Source organism: Staurois parvus, unplaced genomic scaffold (assembly GCF_062004578.1).
Source record: "Staurois parvus isolate SC_StPar_1 unplaced genomic scaffold, SC_StPar_1.0 ptg000011l, whole genome shotgun sequence".
Taxonomy (NCBI): domain Eukaryota; kingdom Metazoa; phylum Chordata; class Amphibia; order Anura; family Ranidae; genus Staurois; species Staurois parvus.
This window is the reverse complement of record NW_028317807.1, coordinates 1444051-1461888: the sequence shown is the minus strand read 5'-3', so window position 1 is coordinate 1461888 and position 17838 is coordinate 1444051. Positions and strand designations below refer to the sequence as shown.

Below are 17838 nucleotides of genomic sequence, written 5' to 3'. Positions count from 1 at the left end.
GGGGAAAGTGAGCATGTGTCCCCCTCTTCTACAATACACCAAGTCACATGCCCTCATCATGGGAAAACTGTCGTGTGTGAAATGGGGGTTGCTTAGCTCAGTGGTAGTATCATTTTTATAGTGAGTCCACAGTAGTCAGAGCTGTGGTTTTTAGGGCTTAGCAGCCCACTTTTATTTAAACGAAAACTCAAAGTTCACACTCCTTGCCCATGCAGGGATTTCAGTTTCACATAGCAACACAGGTAACAGAAATTGCTGAGCAACCTGACTCCCTGTTCAGTAGCACCACGGCTCTTGCCCCTGGTCACTTAGACAGTCTCACCCAGTTCTCTGGGCTTTTCCTGAATCCCTCAGCCTTCCGCTGTACAATCCCACTCTTGTCCTCTCGATAGGGGTTCTCCTGACACCCAGAGCTCTCTGACTTCTCTGAGATTTACAGATTCCCTCAGTCCCATTGTCATTCCAGCCTTCTCAGTCTCCCAGTGTAGCTGGCCAGCTAAGACCAGTCCTAGGTTGTTAATATGGTTCACATATATGTGTATACCAAACCTGCCAATAACCTCAGTACAGTGTATATGTACATATGTTAAAGCCAAAAGCAGAATCATTGCTGAGATTTATGTCTTTGATTGTTATATGACATTTTTATATTAATTGTGTTAGCAGAAGCAGAAAAGGAAAATATGCCTTTAAAAGTTAGTAAAGAACTGAACCAATCACAGACAGCCTCACACTGTACAGAGCTTAACCAATCCCAGCCAGTTTCACATTTATGCCTGTGTAAAACTCCCTGCTAGGATTTTCTAGAGACACTTGCTCACCAGACAGAGGAGGAAACAGACAAAGTTCCAATCAGAGAAGCTCCATGGAAGTACAGAAGGCCAAATAGGTATTTAATGCACTTGTGTGTTCCTCTGTTGTTTAGTAATGCAGGTAGATCTGTATGTAAAAACTGTTGTATGTGTGTTTACTTGTAGTTCCACCGAACTTATCGAACTTACGAACTTACGAATCAAGTTACTGTAGAGTAATCTAACGAATTTATAAATCCAAGTGAATTTATCAATCTATCGAAATATACAGAATGAATATATCAAATCTATTGAACCTATCAAGATAAGCTATCGAATCAACCCAATGTAATACGAATTAAATCATTGTAATATGAAAGAAACAAGCCATTGTAAGCAGTGTTATATGAAGAAGATTGAAGTTATTAAAGAAGTTAACTAAAGTATTCGGTGTGCTCTTTAAACCTACTGCATCCATAGAGCGGCATTGAAGGAATTACAGAGTAAAGTCAGTCTAATCAAACAAAGAAACAGCAATTGCATAATTTTTCTAATGCCATAGCGCACAAGGCACCAAAGGGTGCTGCGCCTGCCACAGTGGAACTATTACCCTCAGAGGTCAAGCAATAGCGCTCCTCAACTTGCACAGTAAAGAGTACACTAGAGAAACAGAGCGCCAGCATATACCGCCACGCGGAGACACCTCAGCGGAACAACAGTACAGGCCATAGCACGTGCGCATTGGTCAGACTGCAGACGACTCTTAAAGTGGCATAACGGCAAAGGCAAGACAGTCAGAGAAAGAGCGCCAAACCTCCTGCACCCCTAGAGAGAGAAAGAGATGCATGGGGGGAGGGCCAGAGTCCAGAGGTAGAGTGCCCGCACCGCTATCCATCAAGAGACCACGTGTTGCATCCAGAGAGTTCACGCAGAGCATCGCAAAGTCACCGCAGAGCATCGCAAGTTACCGCAGAGCATCGCAAGGTCACCGCAGAGCATCGCAAAGTCACCGCAGAGCATCGCAAGTCACCGCAGAGCATCGCAAAGTCACCGCAGAGCATCGCAAAGTCACTGCATCAAGAAAAGTCTCCTTTAAGACTGACATTTGTTTCTGCAACCTTCAGATCCCGGTATCCTGTTCTTCAATTAAGGTCAGAGCTTTCCTTTATTACTCACTTATGCACATAGGTTTCTGCAAGAGACATTTTTGTGCTCAAGAGAATACAGACTTTTAATAAAAGAGAGACATTTATAGTATATGACTCTGAAGTATTTAAAGTGAAAGTCATTTATTGCCTGTGTTTTGGAGCTATTACATGTAAAGTGAAAGTCATTTATTCTTGCATTTGTTAGTATTGCATTTAAAGTGACAGGTCCTTATTATTCATATTAATTGTTATAGCATTCAGAAATGGCTGAGCCTAGCATTGCCACCCCACTGTGAGCGGATGCAATGATAGATATGGTAGAAGGTGAAGAGCAAGAGAACCTGTCTGTATCTGAAAGGTGCAATGTAACGGTAGTCTCGCCCCAAACAAATATAGCTGAAACAGGTGAACTAAGACGTTCATCAAGGGACAGAAAACTGACCCAAAAGGTGCTAGAAAATTTGGAGCAAGAGGCAGCACTGAAAGAAAAAAGGTTCGTCCGAATGTATGAGAGGTGGAAAGGATACACCATAGACATTCGCAGAAAGCTAAAACAAGAAAGTATAAAGGAGAATTTGAGTGAAATGATAGAGACAGTAGAAGATTCTGAGTCAGAGCTTATGACAGCATATGTCAACTTGCGTTCGTCCTTGACACCCTCCCAGGATACTGTAAGAAACATGGATACATGTACTGCAGTCACTAGGGATTTAGTGAAGCTTATGAGAGAACTATCATCTGCAGCAAAGTATGATGAAGTCAAGGCATGAAAGGGAATGAATGAGCTCTTCATGAAAGACTATGCTAGGTCCTTAGGAGGAACCACAATTTCAAGTGTGACTTCCATCACTAGCAGAAGCGCCAGCCACATAACAGAGTTCTCAAGTACGTCAGCCAAAAGAAAGGAATTAGCTGAACAACTCGCTGCCAAAAGAGCAGAAGTTGAGATGGAATCTGCCATTGAGGTTCAGCACCAGGAAATGGAGGCCCAGCGTCATAAAATGGAGGCTCAGCGCCATAAAATGGAAGCTGAAATGAAAAGTCTGGAAAGGCAGAAGGAAGTTAAGATTATAGAAGCCAGACTCAGAGTGCACGAAGAGGATAGGAATCAGGGTAGTCATAGACCCAAATCAGTACTAAGTGGAGAAGCTGACTCCTATGTTCTTCCTTACGCCCAGGAAAATGGAAGGAAATCTCCAGCATGTAGTGAAGAAATAAGTCATAGTCCTTCCATCCCTGTTCAGAGAGAAAAGAAGAGAGACTCACCTGATTCAGAACAAAGTGGAAAAAAAAACAGATAATTCAACTCCCATATGTCATGGCAGTGGTCACGAGGATGTTACAACTGTTGGCTGTTTCACAGGTAGGTATGCGATCTCGATCCAGAGGTATGTCGTCTTTTGTATAAGCTGGTGGTAGATCTAATATGCAGTTTGAGTGGAGTTCTCTAACTCTCAGTCCTTTGACTCTTTGACTGTTCACCAATGTGTCTCTTTCTGTCATTGTGGTGAGTTTGAGTTTCACTGGTTCTGTGGCCACTTGTAATTTCTTGCAGATTTCTTGATCAATGAAGGTGACGTCACTCTGGGCATCCAGTAGCTCATAGGCGTATACCTTCTTGTTCTTCCTTTTAGGATTTGAAATACACACTGGTACAACCATTGACGTGCCATTGATTTCTCTTTCTCTCACTCTGCAAGAGAATACTGTCGCTTTATTTTCTTCCTCAGTGTTCTTGGGCATTAAGGACTTCTCTTTCTTTGGACGTTCTTCATGTAGTGGGGTAGGATGACGTTCTTTACAAACGCTGCAAGTGGCCTTTTTCTTGCATTCTTTAGTAATATGGCCTTTTCTTAAACATCCAAAACGCAGCTGATTATCAAACACAAACTTCTTCTTTTCGTCTGGAGACCTTTCCTTCAATCGTTGGCACTTATGTATGGAGTGATTCTCTTCACAGAACATACACTTGAAGGTAGTCTGAAGACTTGTCGGTTCTGACTCTTTACTGATCCCAGTAGTGATGTTGAACTTGCTCTCATGGGCATCTGGACTTTTAGTAGCTGTGTTGGTTGCAAAGCTAGTTGCTCTTGCGTGTCTTATCTCTCTTGTAGGCCTTTCTTCTAAGGGTTTTAAGACATAAGATGCTGTTACTGGATTACACGCTATTCGTGCTTCCTTATTGACAAATTCAGAGAACTCTTTGAAACTTGGGAAGTTTTTGCCGTGATCTAACTGTTCAGTCACATAGCGATTCCATCCAGAAGCCACTTGTTCTGGTAGTTTGGCTAGCATCCTGTGGTTTTCTAGATAGTCATTCAATACTTCTAGTCCTTGAACATGTGGGATAGCATTGCTGCATGCTTGCAGGAAGTCGCCATACTCTTGGAGATTGAAGTGTTCTTTAGGACCTATTTTAGGCCAGTTTATCAACTTCTCTCTGAAAGCTCTTTGTACTAAGAAGGGATGACCATATCTTGCATTTAATTTTTCCCAAGCTTGCTTGTAGGCTTCTTCATCTTTCCTATAGAAGTTACCTTCAAGAACCTTTTTTGCTTCTCCGCCAGTATACCGCTGGAGGTAGAATAACTTGTCCACTGGACGGGAGCAATGATGTTCAATGATCATTTCAAAACTTGCCTTCCACTCTATAAACTTCAGTACATCTCCGAAGAATACAGTAGGTTCCGGAACAGGAAGTCTAGTGAGAAATAGTCTCTGAGGTTTCGTCAACTGTTGACAGATTTCTCAGTCCAATGAACATAGAATCCCTCCAACATGGAGTATAGTCTCTTGGGTAGAGTACCTCAGTTTCCAGACAGGATCACACACCTGTCCTCAAATGGGAGAATGCTTCCCTCCTGGCTAGCGCTCTGAGCAATGGCAAAGATTTAATTATGAGGGTTGTGTGGATCTGGGCACACACCCTGGGGCACTGAGTGGGAGATTTCTTCCCTCCCAAAGCCCTTTGAAAACTCCAACCTATGGAGCCAAACCTGGGAATATTAAAATCTGAATAGAATTGTTAAAACATTTTTCTCAGCTCATGATACTCTGAAGTCCTGCAGTCTGCATTTGTGTCAACCCTGTCAGCCCTTTTTACAACCATTTACACAGTGGCAAGGGCTTGCACTGTCACATTTTCCAGGGGACAAAGGCTTCTTCCCTTCATCCCTGACCAAGTGGAATGTGGTTGTCGGCGAGGGAGACTTATTGAAATCTGGAAGCCCCCTTTAAAATAAGGGGTCTCCAAATATATGCCTGCTATGTTAATGAGTAAGAGGCACAAAAGAAAGGTGCAAGGCAAATAAACACATACAGGTAATTTAAAACAACCCAACAGCAATTTTATGGCAATAGTCCTCTTAATAACTACCTGCACCTTCAGGCAACACTTATGGCGTATTCAGGTAGTTCTTACTACTTTCACTTTAAGAACCTCTCACTATGGCTTAAAGACTTACCACCAATTCTCAGATTGGAAACCGGTAGTAAGGATCACCTTTTGAAAAAAAAAAAAATAAATGCACATTTTTTTGCAGGTAAAATAATGCGTTTATTATTTTTTTTTCTAAGTAACCTACAGAGCATTGCACTGGTGATCAGCAGATCATGAGTGTAATCTCAGGTTGCTGAAGACTCTCAGGATAGCTGTCTGCCCATACCTTCTACAGCAGGCAGTTACTTGAGAAGAATCAAGGAACAATCAGAGTTCACAACAACGCCTACATATTTCACTGAGAACAACAAGCCATCAGCCTTGATGGCTGATGGTACTTGTAGGCTATTCATTTTTTTTGGTGGGGGGAATCAGATGCAGGAACATTTATTTATTACAGGTACTTATATAGCGCTGTCATTTTACACAGTACATATACATTGTACATTCACATCAGTTGGCGTATGAAAGTACACAAGCACTTGAGGCAAGAATGTGCTGGAAAGCTGTATAAATATGACAACTTCACACCCTGGCCCCATTTAGTTGTTTCCTGGGACATTCACCAGCCAAAAGCTAAATGCAAATGCAGATACAGGTAATGTCATCACCCAAAGAGGGGCAATGATTTATTCACTGGGTGGGAACTCTCATAGGGAACTGAAAGACTAGTTCCCCATCAGGTCCATTTTACATTTGATTGACAGCTCCCAGCAATGGGCAGATTCAAAAGCTGCTGTTGGACTGAATACAGGCTATGGATCTGCCCACTGTTGCACACTGTAAAAAGTAAACTGGACCTGATCTGGAACCAGTCTCTCAGTTTTCCAATCAAAATCCACCCACCCTAGTATAGAACTCCTCAGCCTTGCACCTGCCAGTATGAGAGGCACAGTGGTGGGGGGAGTGTACTGAGGAAGGATTCAGTTAATTGTCTTTGACAGGTACATGAATCAGGCACAAGCACTGCCACTTTCAGTGCTGCTCACTGACAGAATTATTAAGAATCTTTGACACCTTTTATGAATTCCATCATCAACTGTGTTGTCCAGCGATGTAGATCCATCATGTATCATAATAAATGATGCCCGTAGACTGGACAAAATAAAACATTACTCATGCTAGAAATGACAGCTGCTGACCAGGGAGCTAAACAAAGAGACCAAGGATGCTAATGTCATTGACCAAATATGGTCATGATGAACATATTTGGTCAATGACATCAGCAAGCATCCCTGGGATAAGCAGGTTCTTGAGCAATGGAACAAAAATCAAAGGCTTAAAAAGTCAACAACACAGCAAAGTGGTAAGTGCTAAGGCATGCGGCATTACCTGCTTTTTCCATTTGTGGATTCAATAACACTTTAGCATGTTTTAGTCACATGAATTGGCTTCCTGATGGAATATTGTGATATGTATTTATTAGCTTGCTGTTGATATATTACATCTGAAAACAATTACAATAAACAACTCTTTGCTTTGGAATTACTAAGGTAATCATTTGTTGTAAAAAAAAATTTAAAACAATGTCCATGTCTATTAGGTTGTTTTTTATGATTGATTTTATTTTGCAATTTGACATGCAATACATAAACATGCACACATGTACAATGCACTGATAGCAGTGTGCTGGGAGAAGAAAAATTAAACCACAAAGAATTACAGAAACCTATCAGTTCTGTATAATTAAAGGCTTCAAAACATCACAATTTAGAAAAAAAAAGGTAAGAGCAGGGGCTTGCAGGAATTACAGTAATCTGTTACAGGGTTTATGTGTACAGCAGTTTCACAACATTATTAACTTACATACCAAGTAGCAAATGTCCTGTGACTTGTATTACTTTATGTGAAGAATTCCCTAAAGTACATCCAAATTTCCCTTCCTATCCTAAATGTGCATAAATATTTTCCAAACTATCAAATATGTGTTAGATAAGCATGTAAATTTTTAATAAATAATAATTTTACTACAGAACAAGCAGAATTATCCTCATGAGTTAGCAAAACAACCTGCACTACAGGGTGATAAACTCCGTGCTACATTTAGGTCTGTTTATAAAAAAAAATGTTGGATGAATGTTACAAGCATTCAAACAGTTGTAATAAATTGTCCCTGTATTTTTTTTATATGATTATTTTCTATGATATTCAGCTGCATCTTGTGACCATATTGTGGTATTTTCCTGATTGAGATATTTCAGGAAAATGGTGCATTATGGCCACCAAATGGAAGAGATGATCATAGGAAATAATCATATTAGACAAAATACTGGAATAATTTGTTACGGTTGGGCAACTGCTTGTGATATTCGTCCAACATTTAAAGAAAAATAGACTCCATAATGTACGAGCTCAGAAAACGTTTGCTGCATTCACATGTGGGTTTTAATCTGCTTTCTTGCTAATGACAACTCACTGTAACGCACATACAGTATATCCATGTGTTATTGTATTTTGATCTTTTCAGACGGTCCATCACCTGGGAAAGGAAGGATGGAAGAAAAGTCTATTTTGTGGGAGAATTTTGCTGGTGGAATGTGTTATGAGGCGATTTTCAAGTAGTTAGAGGGTAAGAGTAAGGATAACAGATATCTAGATGTGGACACTTGGTGGAGTGTGGAGTACTTTTCAGGAGTTATACAACAAAAACAGATCATGCTGGAATAGTTGCATCCTCAGCTGCACTAGCCATGAAATGACAGTTGTGATCCTGGAAGCGACACAATAAACATCATTTCCATGGTCATTAGCAGCAGGAGAGATTGGGGAATGGATATTCCCTGAGTTCCTCATGTTTATTCCAGGGAAGCTGTTTCCAAAAGGTCCTGAGCTCTCTGATGGAACAGGAGAGTCTGGAGGGGGAAGGAGGCCTCCTTTCCTGAAGATGTCCTTTCGGAAGAAACACAACGGGCAAAGTTGATCATGTGATGTCATCACGCATACTGATGGCTGGAATACACAGAGTTTACTTGCTTGGATCACAATACTGTATGATATACTGCTGTAAACATGCTAGATTTGTAATATGCAATATTCCACTATTAAATGTTATCAGAGTTTACTGCACTTTTATATTTTAACCGGTGCATATAACTATCAGTGATGTGTGTGATTGGAGCTTCAAGTCTGAGGACAATGGCACCTTGAACTAGTCAGTGGAGTTACTTACCATTGTGTACACAAGCATGTTTTAGATCTCCCGTGTGTGAGATTGTTGCTGCTGGTAAGAATGGAAATTGCACATCAAGCACTGGAGCACTTTGATTGCTGTTTTTTAGCACTTTATCACTGCTGCTGTGGTTGGGATCTTACATACAATTTGTATTTATTCATTTGCACATTTGAGTTATATTTATTTATATAATGTTTGGACTGGATTATTGATCTCAGATACTATTGATTCTATTTTCATTTTTATTTTATTTATTTTTAACACATGAATTTTGGTTTATGAAATTTCATGGCACATTTATTATTGAATATCGGTTTGCATGCATACAGTATGCATAAATATTTCAGTTAAAAAAATAAACATGTTATACTCACCTGCTCTGTGCAGTGGTTTTGCACAGAGTAGTCCCAATCCTCTTCTTCTCCAGTTTCCTGCCAGCGTTCCTGGCCCCTCTCTCCTGATGAGTTTTCCCAAAGAAAGCAGCTTGCTCTGGGGGCACCCAAGCAGGCTCCTGAGCCACTGTTCTGCATGTCCATTTACACACAGTGTGCCTAGCCCCGCCCCCTCTCTCTCTCCGTATTGGCTTACTGGCTCAATGGCTCCCACTGATGTCTTGGCCAAGGAGGGAGAGTCCTTGGAGAGCCGAAGCTCTTGTGCACATTGCTGGATCGTGATGGGGCTCAGGCAAGTATTAGGGGGATCAGCACACAGAAGGTTTTATTACCTTCATGCATAGAATGCATGAAGGTAAAACCACTTAAGCCTTTACAACCTTTTTAATAGGACCAGTACACTCATTTTATTAATTCATATATATGAATTGGTTCTCAGTTAAAGCATGTGAATTTTTCATTATTTAAAGACATAAGTGCACCTGTTTTATTTAAGTTTTTTTTATTAAGTCTGGTGTGCAGACTAGATTGGTGCTGCTACTCTGGAAGGTGTGAGTTCATTTTGTTATTTATCTATATCCTATTTTACAGGTTCTGTCTAATCATCCTCCTGTAAGACAGTGTTACGTGCAATACTAAGCTGCCCATACCTTATACAATTTTCCTACTCAGTTTCCTTTAGATTTACCTTCAACTATGTAGTGGAAGGACCAGCCTGATTGCATACAAATTAAAAATGTTTAGGTTTCACCTCATATTATATAGTTTTGGTAAATCTAAAGCAAAATTGTACAAGAAAAAATTTTATTATGTATGGCCAGCCTTACTATACCCACCATCCACTGCAGTGCGCAAGAGAACTTTTTTCTGTTTCCTATCCCACTATGCCCCAGGTCGTTCAGTATCCTAGCCATGCTCACATTTTGCCATACAATTTTGACTTGTTAGCTGTAAACCCAGGGAGATTACCCTTAGGAGTATTACCACAGTGACAGTCTAATAATCCAACTAATGACTGACAGTGGACTGTTGGCTGAAAACACGTCACAAGAATGCAGAACAAACTGCAATCCTGTGATCCACGGGAGAAGTACAGCCAAACAAGCTTTGACTGTACTGGTACTTTAACCACTTTCACCCATATGACATTTGTATCATTTTTTTCCACACAAATAGAGCTTACATTTAGTGCTAATTAATCATCACTGGGTTTTTACTGTTTGCGTTATATATAAAAAAAAGACTGAAAATTTTGAAAAAAAAATGTTTGTGTTAGTTTCTGTAAAAAAAAGTAATTTTTCTTCAGAAATTTTGATCAGAATTTAAACTGCTACATTTCTCAACATACAACAGTGTATATTATTTGGTCTGTGTGAAAGTTATAGAGTCTACAAGATATGGTACCTATCATTGAAAATTGATCACACCTGACTGCCCATCTCATTTCTCGACACCCTAACATGCCAGTACAGTACAAATACCCCCCAAATGACACCTTTTGGAAATTAGAGTCTTAGGTATTTAGCAAGAGGCATGGTGAGTTTTTTTAGGTTGTCCATACCCACCAGGGGTATCAACAGTGAATTGAAGCTCAAGTCATTTTTGTCCACATCACTGGAAAGAGTGTGAAATCACAGATCAAATATGGACACTTAATTTTGGATTATTGATATAGTTTTTGGCAAAGTTCTTTTGTAATTGTATATCATACACTTAATTTATTTATCAGTGGAGCTCGACACTATTATATTTATTTTGACTTAATATGACACATTAGTATGGGTATGTGTGATGTGTAGGCGATCTGCAGTTATAACTTAATTTAATCAATATAATTTCACTGTACCCTTTTTTTGTCAAAACACCATTTTTGGTACCATAGTAGCTTGCAAGACCCCACATTTTTACTGGATGTTTTATAGAAAAAAGTCAAAAATATTGTTTTTTTTTCAAAATTGTCTGTCTGTTTTGTTTATAGCACAAAAATAAAAAATACAGAGGCAATCAAATATCACCGAAAGAAAGCTCCATTTGTGGGAAAAAAAGGACACAAATTTCATTTGCAGCATTGCATGACTGCGTAATTGTCAGTTAAAGTAACGCAGCGCCGTATTGCAAAAAAAAAGGCCTGGTCAGGAAGGGGGGTTAACCCTCTGGAGGGCAAGTGGTTAATTGAAAAAAAAAAGAAGTATGGAATATGCTTTTTTTGCAATGATGAATAATACACTGCTCAAAAAAATTAAAGGAATACTTTGAAAACACATCAGATCTCAATGAGGAAAAATATCATGCATCTATACTGACATGGGCTGGGTAATGTGTTAGGAACTTAAGGATGCCCCTTAAGGGGGCATCCTTAAGTTCCCCACTGACAGTCTAATAATCCAAATAATTCTAATACGTTCTTAAGTTTTGAGTTTAATTTTGAGCCCTATTGGTGGTCTGACCCTATAGTATATCAAGAGACGTCTTATGGCAGGATGCTTTCAGTCTCTCATAAATCCCCCCATTGTTTGATAAGTATAAAACTCACCTCTGAGACCAATAAAGACACACTTATCATTATTATTATTATTATTATTATTATTATTATCATTATTATTATATTTTTCTTGATATGGCAGTTGAGGGCATACAGACCATGCACACCATTATGGCTGTCCTGGGAGTGGGGATTTACATTCCCTTTGCATGATGAGACATGTGGCTATGTAAACGCAGTTTTTGTTTTAACCACTTCCCGTCCATCCATTGTCTATAGATGGGAAGAAGAGCCCATGCTGGCTAACGTATCTGTATGTCAGCCGGCATTGGAGGCTTTTGCGTGGCTCACAAAGCATACACCAAGGTGCCCGGGGATCCACATGTCACCTGGAATCAGAGGATCAGATTAACACTGTATCTGGGTGGTCACATAGTATTTTACCATGTGATTGCTGTGTCCAATCACAGCAATCACATATTAAACAGTACCAAGTGAAAGTAAAGATCAGTTCTCTCTGCTTTCACACTGAGAGCATAGAGAAGTGATGCTGCAGCCTATGAGTGTACAGCAGCTTGCCTGGCTGCTTGTACACTCACAGACTGCAGTGCCAGTCAGCCCTAGTGTCCCTGATCGCTGCCCCAGTGTCCCTGATCACTGCCCTAGTGTAGTCCCTAATAAATAAAACAGCCATCCCTGTCACCTGTCCTAGTGCTCACAAAATCACCACCATACCCATCCTGATCATCACCATATGCCTTACCAACACCCTGATCACCAGCATATGCCATACCAGAGTCCTGATCACTGTCATACTCCATAGCAGCACACTGATCACGCCATGCCCCATACCAGTGTTCTGGTAAAAAAAAATCCTATATCATGTATTTATGAAAGTACTTACAGTACGTACTTACAGTATGCTTGGTCCACCCTCCTATACAGACTTTTTCTGGTGGATTCGCAGGCCAGATTTTTCCTCACCAGTTCAACTAATGATTCCAATAAAAAAAAAGTGGTTATAAAATCTAGAAAAATCAAGCTATAGTATGCAGTCTAAAGATTTGAGGGATGAGAGGCATATGTGTTTATTGGGTGCAAATATGTGTCCTATATTATAGCACTGATCATGCATGTATTCTATGGTAAAAAGTGCAGCGGCCCTCCCCATCCTCCCCCAATACTTACCTGAGCCCCCTCCCATCCAGAGATGTTCATGACAGCCTCTGCTTTCTGGGGACTCTTCTTCCTTATTGGCTGAGTCAATCACAGCCAGTGAGCCAATGAGGAGAGAGCAGGGGGGGGTTGCAAGTCATGGGTCTGTGGCAAGCCACAGTGTCTCATGGACTCATAGAGCAGCAGCTCGAGAATGAAGATGCAGCAGTGCACACAGGGCAAACAGCTTTTCTTGGTACTACTCAAGGGGGAGGGGCCAGGAGCACTGGCAGAGACCCAAAAAGAAGAGAATTGGGGCTGCTCTGAGCAAAACCATTTTACAGGGCAGGTAAGTATAGACATGTTTTTTATTTTAAGAAAAAGCCTTTAGTGTCACTTTAAATGAACAGGGTTTTTTTTTAATGGATTTGTATTAGAAAGTTTTCATATATTACAGTATAGTAAGGCTGACTAAATTCAGTGCAGGAGTAACTGATGACAAGCTACATACAATATATATGAGGATGAAAGACCATGGTAAAAAGCATTGGATGTAATGGTAAACAAGAGTTATATTAACATTCTATTATTATCAGAGGTCTAGATGGCAGGGGTCTAGGCCTTGACAATATGTCCACATAGATAATGTAGCCAGTGAGCACCATAACATAGGAAAGAAAAATAGGAAAAAAAGTGAAAAGAACATCTCCATCCAAGAAAGCTGTGAGGAATGGGTGAAGGGGGAGAAGGGATTCTAGGAAAGAGAAAGGGTAGAACAGAAGGCAGATGCCACACAAGAAATCTCTGTTAGGATGATCACAGTTGTATCAAAGTGAACCTAGGACTTCTACACTTGTTGATAGATACTGAGAGTATTGTTCATTCTATCTTTGAGTGCTTCCATGAGTTTGGCTACTTAAATAGAGTACAGGTCAATTGTGTTTGCTCCAAGCGATTAAGCATCTTGTTACAGTTAAAAGAAATATGAATAGTACCTTGTATTGGTCTTGTAAAGTGGCAAGGGGCAGAAGAGTTTGGTCCTAATATGGATATTGCCAATGTCAAAAAACGATTTAAGTTTCTATGGCAAAACCATGTGGACTGTACTGGTAAGACGTCATGATATAGCAGATATGTGAAGAAAAGAGAAAGTAAACAATGTAGATTAAATTATATTAAATACTGTATTGTTTTATTTTATAATACATGGTTTATGGCAAAATAAAATATGGTTTAGTTTTATTTACAGTATTCAGGTTATTGAGCAAACCATGTGATGTACAGTAATATTTTATAGAAATTAAAAGGCAGTATACCCTTTTGAAACAAAATTAAAACATAACTATATTCAGTTTAAGCATATAAAAAATAAGTGCAGGATCTTGAGCTGTGTTTCGGTGTATTAATTACTGTATAACCTAGGCAATATTATTATTATTTCAGGTAAAATGTTTACTCTGAAAAGTAAAGTGAATAGTGGTCTTAAAAGATATTAATCTTTACATTTAACATCCACTATTTTGAGTCATTGAAATGAAAAAGTAATCCTCACTACCAGTAATGGAAACAATTGTATCTGAGCATATATTTTCTGTAATTTGGTGGTTTTAAGTGGTTATAACGTCAAAAGGTAGCTATTCCTCCATTCCCCCTCCCTTAATACTTTCCTAGGTCTTTTCTCAATCCAGCATTGTGCCCGCCTGCAGGTCTTCTCTCCCCTCTTCCCTCTCTCACAGGCTTGGCTGATGACAGCATTGGTTACAGAATTGTAAATATAAACATAACCTAAAGCTGAGGTCCAGAAGAGATGCAAAACTCATGAGCAAATTAATAAAGCTCTATATTTATTGATTAATTTAATTAATCAATAAAATTAATGTAAGTACCTGAATTTGGCTTGGCATCAGCATCCTGTAGTCCTTAAACATCAGAACTAAGACTAGAAGAGGGAGCACACATCCAGTTAAAACAGCTCCCATAAATGTATTTAAACTGAGTATTTGCCTGGAGTTCTTTGTTAAATTTCTGTATATAAGACAATGTGCCTTTTATAAAACCAAACACTTTAAAGCTATAAAATGAAAAGTGATATTAAACCCAAAAACAAACATTTATTATATTGCAGTGTACCAATTCTTAAATGTGGTGGCTATATTAGTTTCCTTAAGTTTTTTAAGCTTTTATTTTTCCTTCACCTGTTGATCTAGTCAGTATGTCTGTTATTTTTCAACTTCCTTTGCCAGACCAAGCTGTCCAGACAAAGTAGCAGGTAGGGGGTTGAGACAAACCATTCCTTACTTACAGGGGTGTTTACAATAGTCAGATTTTATTCATTTAGGTAAAACCTTTATCCTAAAAAGAAAAAAAAATGTTTGCTGTAGCGTCTTATAAACTACTTAATCCAGAATACAGACACAATAAAGGAAAAGTATAATGCACAAAACACACCGGCTACATATCTGAATCACTGGGGATGACAAGCATTTCTTAACCAGGAGGACTACAAGCTCCAGCATGACTTCTTATGCCTCACCAAAAGCATGAATGATTCTTATTTCACCATAAGAATCCATTGATGTTGGTGAATTAGGGGGCACACAGGCGGGGAGCACAGAGCACTTATCATCTTCTAGAAGTGAAAGGAATTTTTTTACACTTGCTGATTTCACATTAAGGACTTTATTTCACAATCAACTATTATGTGTTTTATTATTTAAATTTGTTAATTGTTTTCTGTTATATAACATATATTGAGGCAGCACTCCTGTCACTTTGTGTATTATGTTGATAAGGTTGTACCTTTATAGGAGCTGCAACCTTTTTTGTTTAATATTGAGGGTGCACTATTTATTGGTGTGTCCTAAGCGCAGGTGATCATTATCTAGCAATAAAGGAAAAGTGAAATAAAGAAAAGCAAAAGCCTAAAAAGAAAAACTGATGTAGTCATCGATTCTAAGGATTGGTAAACTATACAATATTTTACATTTTTGTTTTTGGGGTTAATACTGCTTTAACAGAGAAATCATCCAAATTAAAACAAGTGAAGGTTGTGAACACACTCAGTCACATACAACACATGTAAAGAGAACATAAACTGGACACTGAGTTTCAAAATAAACATAGACCATAAACACAGTCAGAAAGCATTAAGTCACAAAAGGTAGACACAGGCAGACCACATGCACTTAAAGAATTCTCAGTCACAGAACACAGACATTTGTTTACAGGAGATAAAGTGTATACACAGCTGGCGCCATCATAAGGCTGCTTAGGCAGCCACCTTAGGGTGCCAGGATGAGGAAAGAAGGGTGTAAAAATCTGAATCCCAAACCACTTACTGGGGATCTGATTTTTAAGATACCTGTCTTTTCTTCCTTAAAAGATAAATTCACCTTTGGAAACATGTTATATGTTCCACCTGTTTTTATTCTGACAGGTCTGTAGGAGACCTACATGGCAACTACTGATCTACTGATTGCTGGTGTAATGCGTTCCAGACTCCTGTAGACAAAAATAATAAATGCACATATTTTTACCTGCAAAAAATGTGCTTTAATTTTTTTTGTCTTAAAGGTGAACTTATCCCTTAATGCTGTGCCCTCTCTCCTAGAAGGCACAGTGTGGAAGTTGTTAGTTTTCCTTACCTGCCAGCTGCTTGTATCCAGTGAGGGGAGTCCGAGAATGCATAACCCTACCCTATTACACACTACTGCTTAGTGGAAGTTCAGCACAGCTCAAATTTTCAATGCTGTGTGACGTCCTTCACGCTGCACCCCATCACATTACAGGTGAAATGTGAAGGAGGTACCAGAATGGCTGTAGACAGTGAGGGGATGTGGGGAGTTGGGGTTGTATTCTGAAGGGGAGGGAGTAGTGGGAGGACAATGGGGGGAGCAGGCATATTTGTGGTAGTATTTGTATTGGTATAGGAGTTACCAATGTAACATGTTGGTGCAGACTTTAGTAAAAGATTTAAGGCCACTTTAGCTTGAGTATGCAAGTGAACTTTCGAATAATACATAGCATTGAATATTTTCTTGTATCCCTTCATATTCATGGTTGGAAACTTCATACAGATGAGCAACTAAAGCCTACTCTCAGTTAAAAGGAACATATGTTCACTTTAAACATTATATGCTAGGGAATTGAGAAAAAATTCTGGGGCACATAAATGGATGAATATTATGAAAGGAGGTTCTTGTAACACAGGTTCCCCTAATGGGAAAGTACAATGGCTTTTGGGACATTTTTAATTGTGTTTTAGGCCCCTTTCACACAGGGCGGAACCATCAGCAGATCCGCTTGCTCAACACGGGATCTGGCCAATGACCCCCCGCTGAACATCCGTGTGAAAGGGTCCTAAGGTTTTGAGATTTATAAAATTATGTTTTATATTTTTTGTATTTTGTTATATATTTTTCTATGTTTTCTATGTTTTATATTTTCTCAATTATTTGAATAAAATCATTATTAAAAAATAGTAGTTACATTTATAACACTTTAAGAGCATACAAAAAATCTCTACTGGGAGTGTGTGGGTAAGGCATCTGCTATTCAGGTCTATGCAGAGTTGCAATTTGAACAAAAATAGTTTTTGTCTTTGTACAGAGCCCTACCTACTAGCTACAAATGATACATAGGAAATACCATATAATATTTCATATTAACTGGCTGAAAAGAAATAACAATACACTGCACACAGTAGGTTAGGAAAGCGTAAAATGAAGATACATGTTAAAAAAAAATTGAATTACTTTGAGTCAACTTCAAGAAGCTTTGTGTGGTTAAAATTGACAAAAGACTGTAAGAACAGTCCAAACTTTAGTAACACTTTTGTCTTTCACGGGTTGGAGTTCAAGATCTAAATGCCTCATATAAACTTGTAATATGACAGGTGATTGGCACTTCTGACTGAAAAAAAGGCAACAGAAGTTTAAAGTGTAGCTAATGCAAAACTTTTTTTTAGTTTTAAACAGAGTAGAGGGATTAGAGCACCTATCAGTTTTCCTTGCTGTCTGTGCCCCCGTTACGGAGATTCACCCTCTCTATCTTTCCTGTTTACCATTATCATCGAAAGTGGAAGTAAAACAAAATCCCAAATTTTGGTTTATCCCCAGAAAAGTAATAGAGGGGAAATCTTTCAACTGAGGCACTAGTTCTGGTGACATTGGTGACGCACCAGGATTCCCTCACTTTGGATGGATTTCTTCTCACTTTCTGATTTGTCTATGGGATAGGAAGTGAAGGGAAATGTCCCCA

At 39.1% G+C, this 17838-nt stretch overlaps 1 long non-coding RNA gene across 1 annotated transcript; it reads right to left on the bottom strand.

Moving 5' to 3' along the window:
• Positions 1 to 6782: 6782 nt before the first annotated feature.
• LOC149473705 (uncharacterized) lies at positions 6783 to 13712 on the bottom strand. The gene is made up of 3 exons (XR_016312116.1): positions 13575 to 13712; positions 12342 to 12416; positions 6783 to 8327 (listed from the first exon to the last, which is right to left on the bottom strand). It is a non-coding gene; the product is annotated as an uncharacterized LOC149473705 (long non-coding RNA).
• Between the last annotated feature and the right edge of the window lie 4126 nt (positions 13713 to 17838).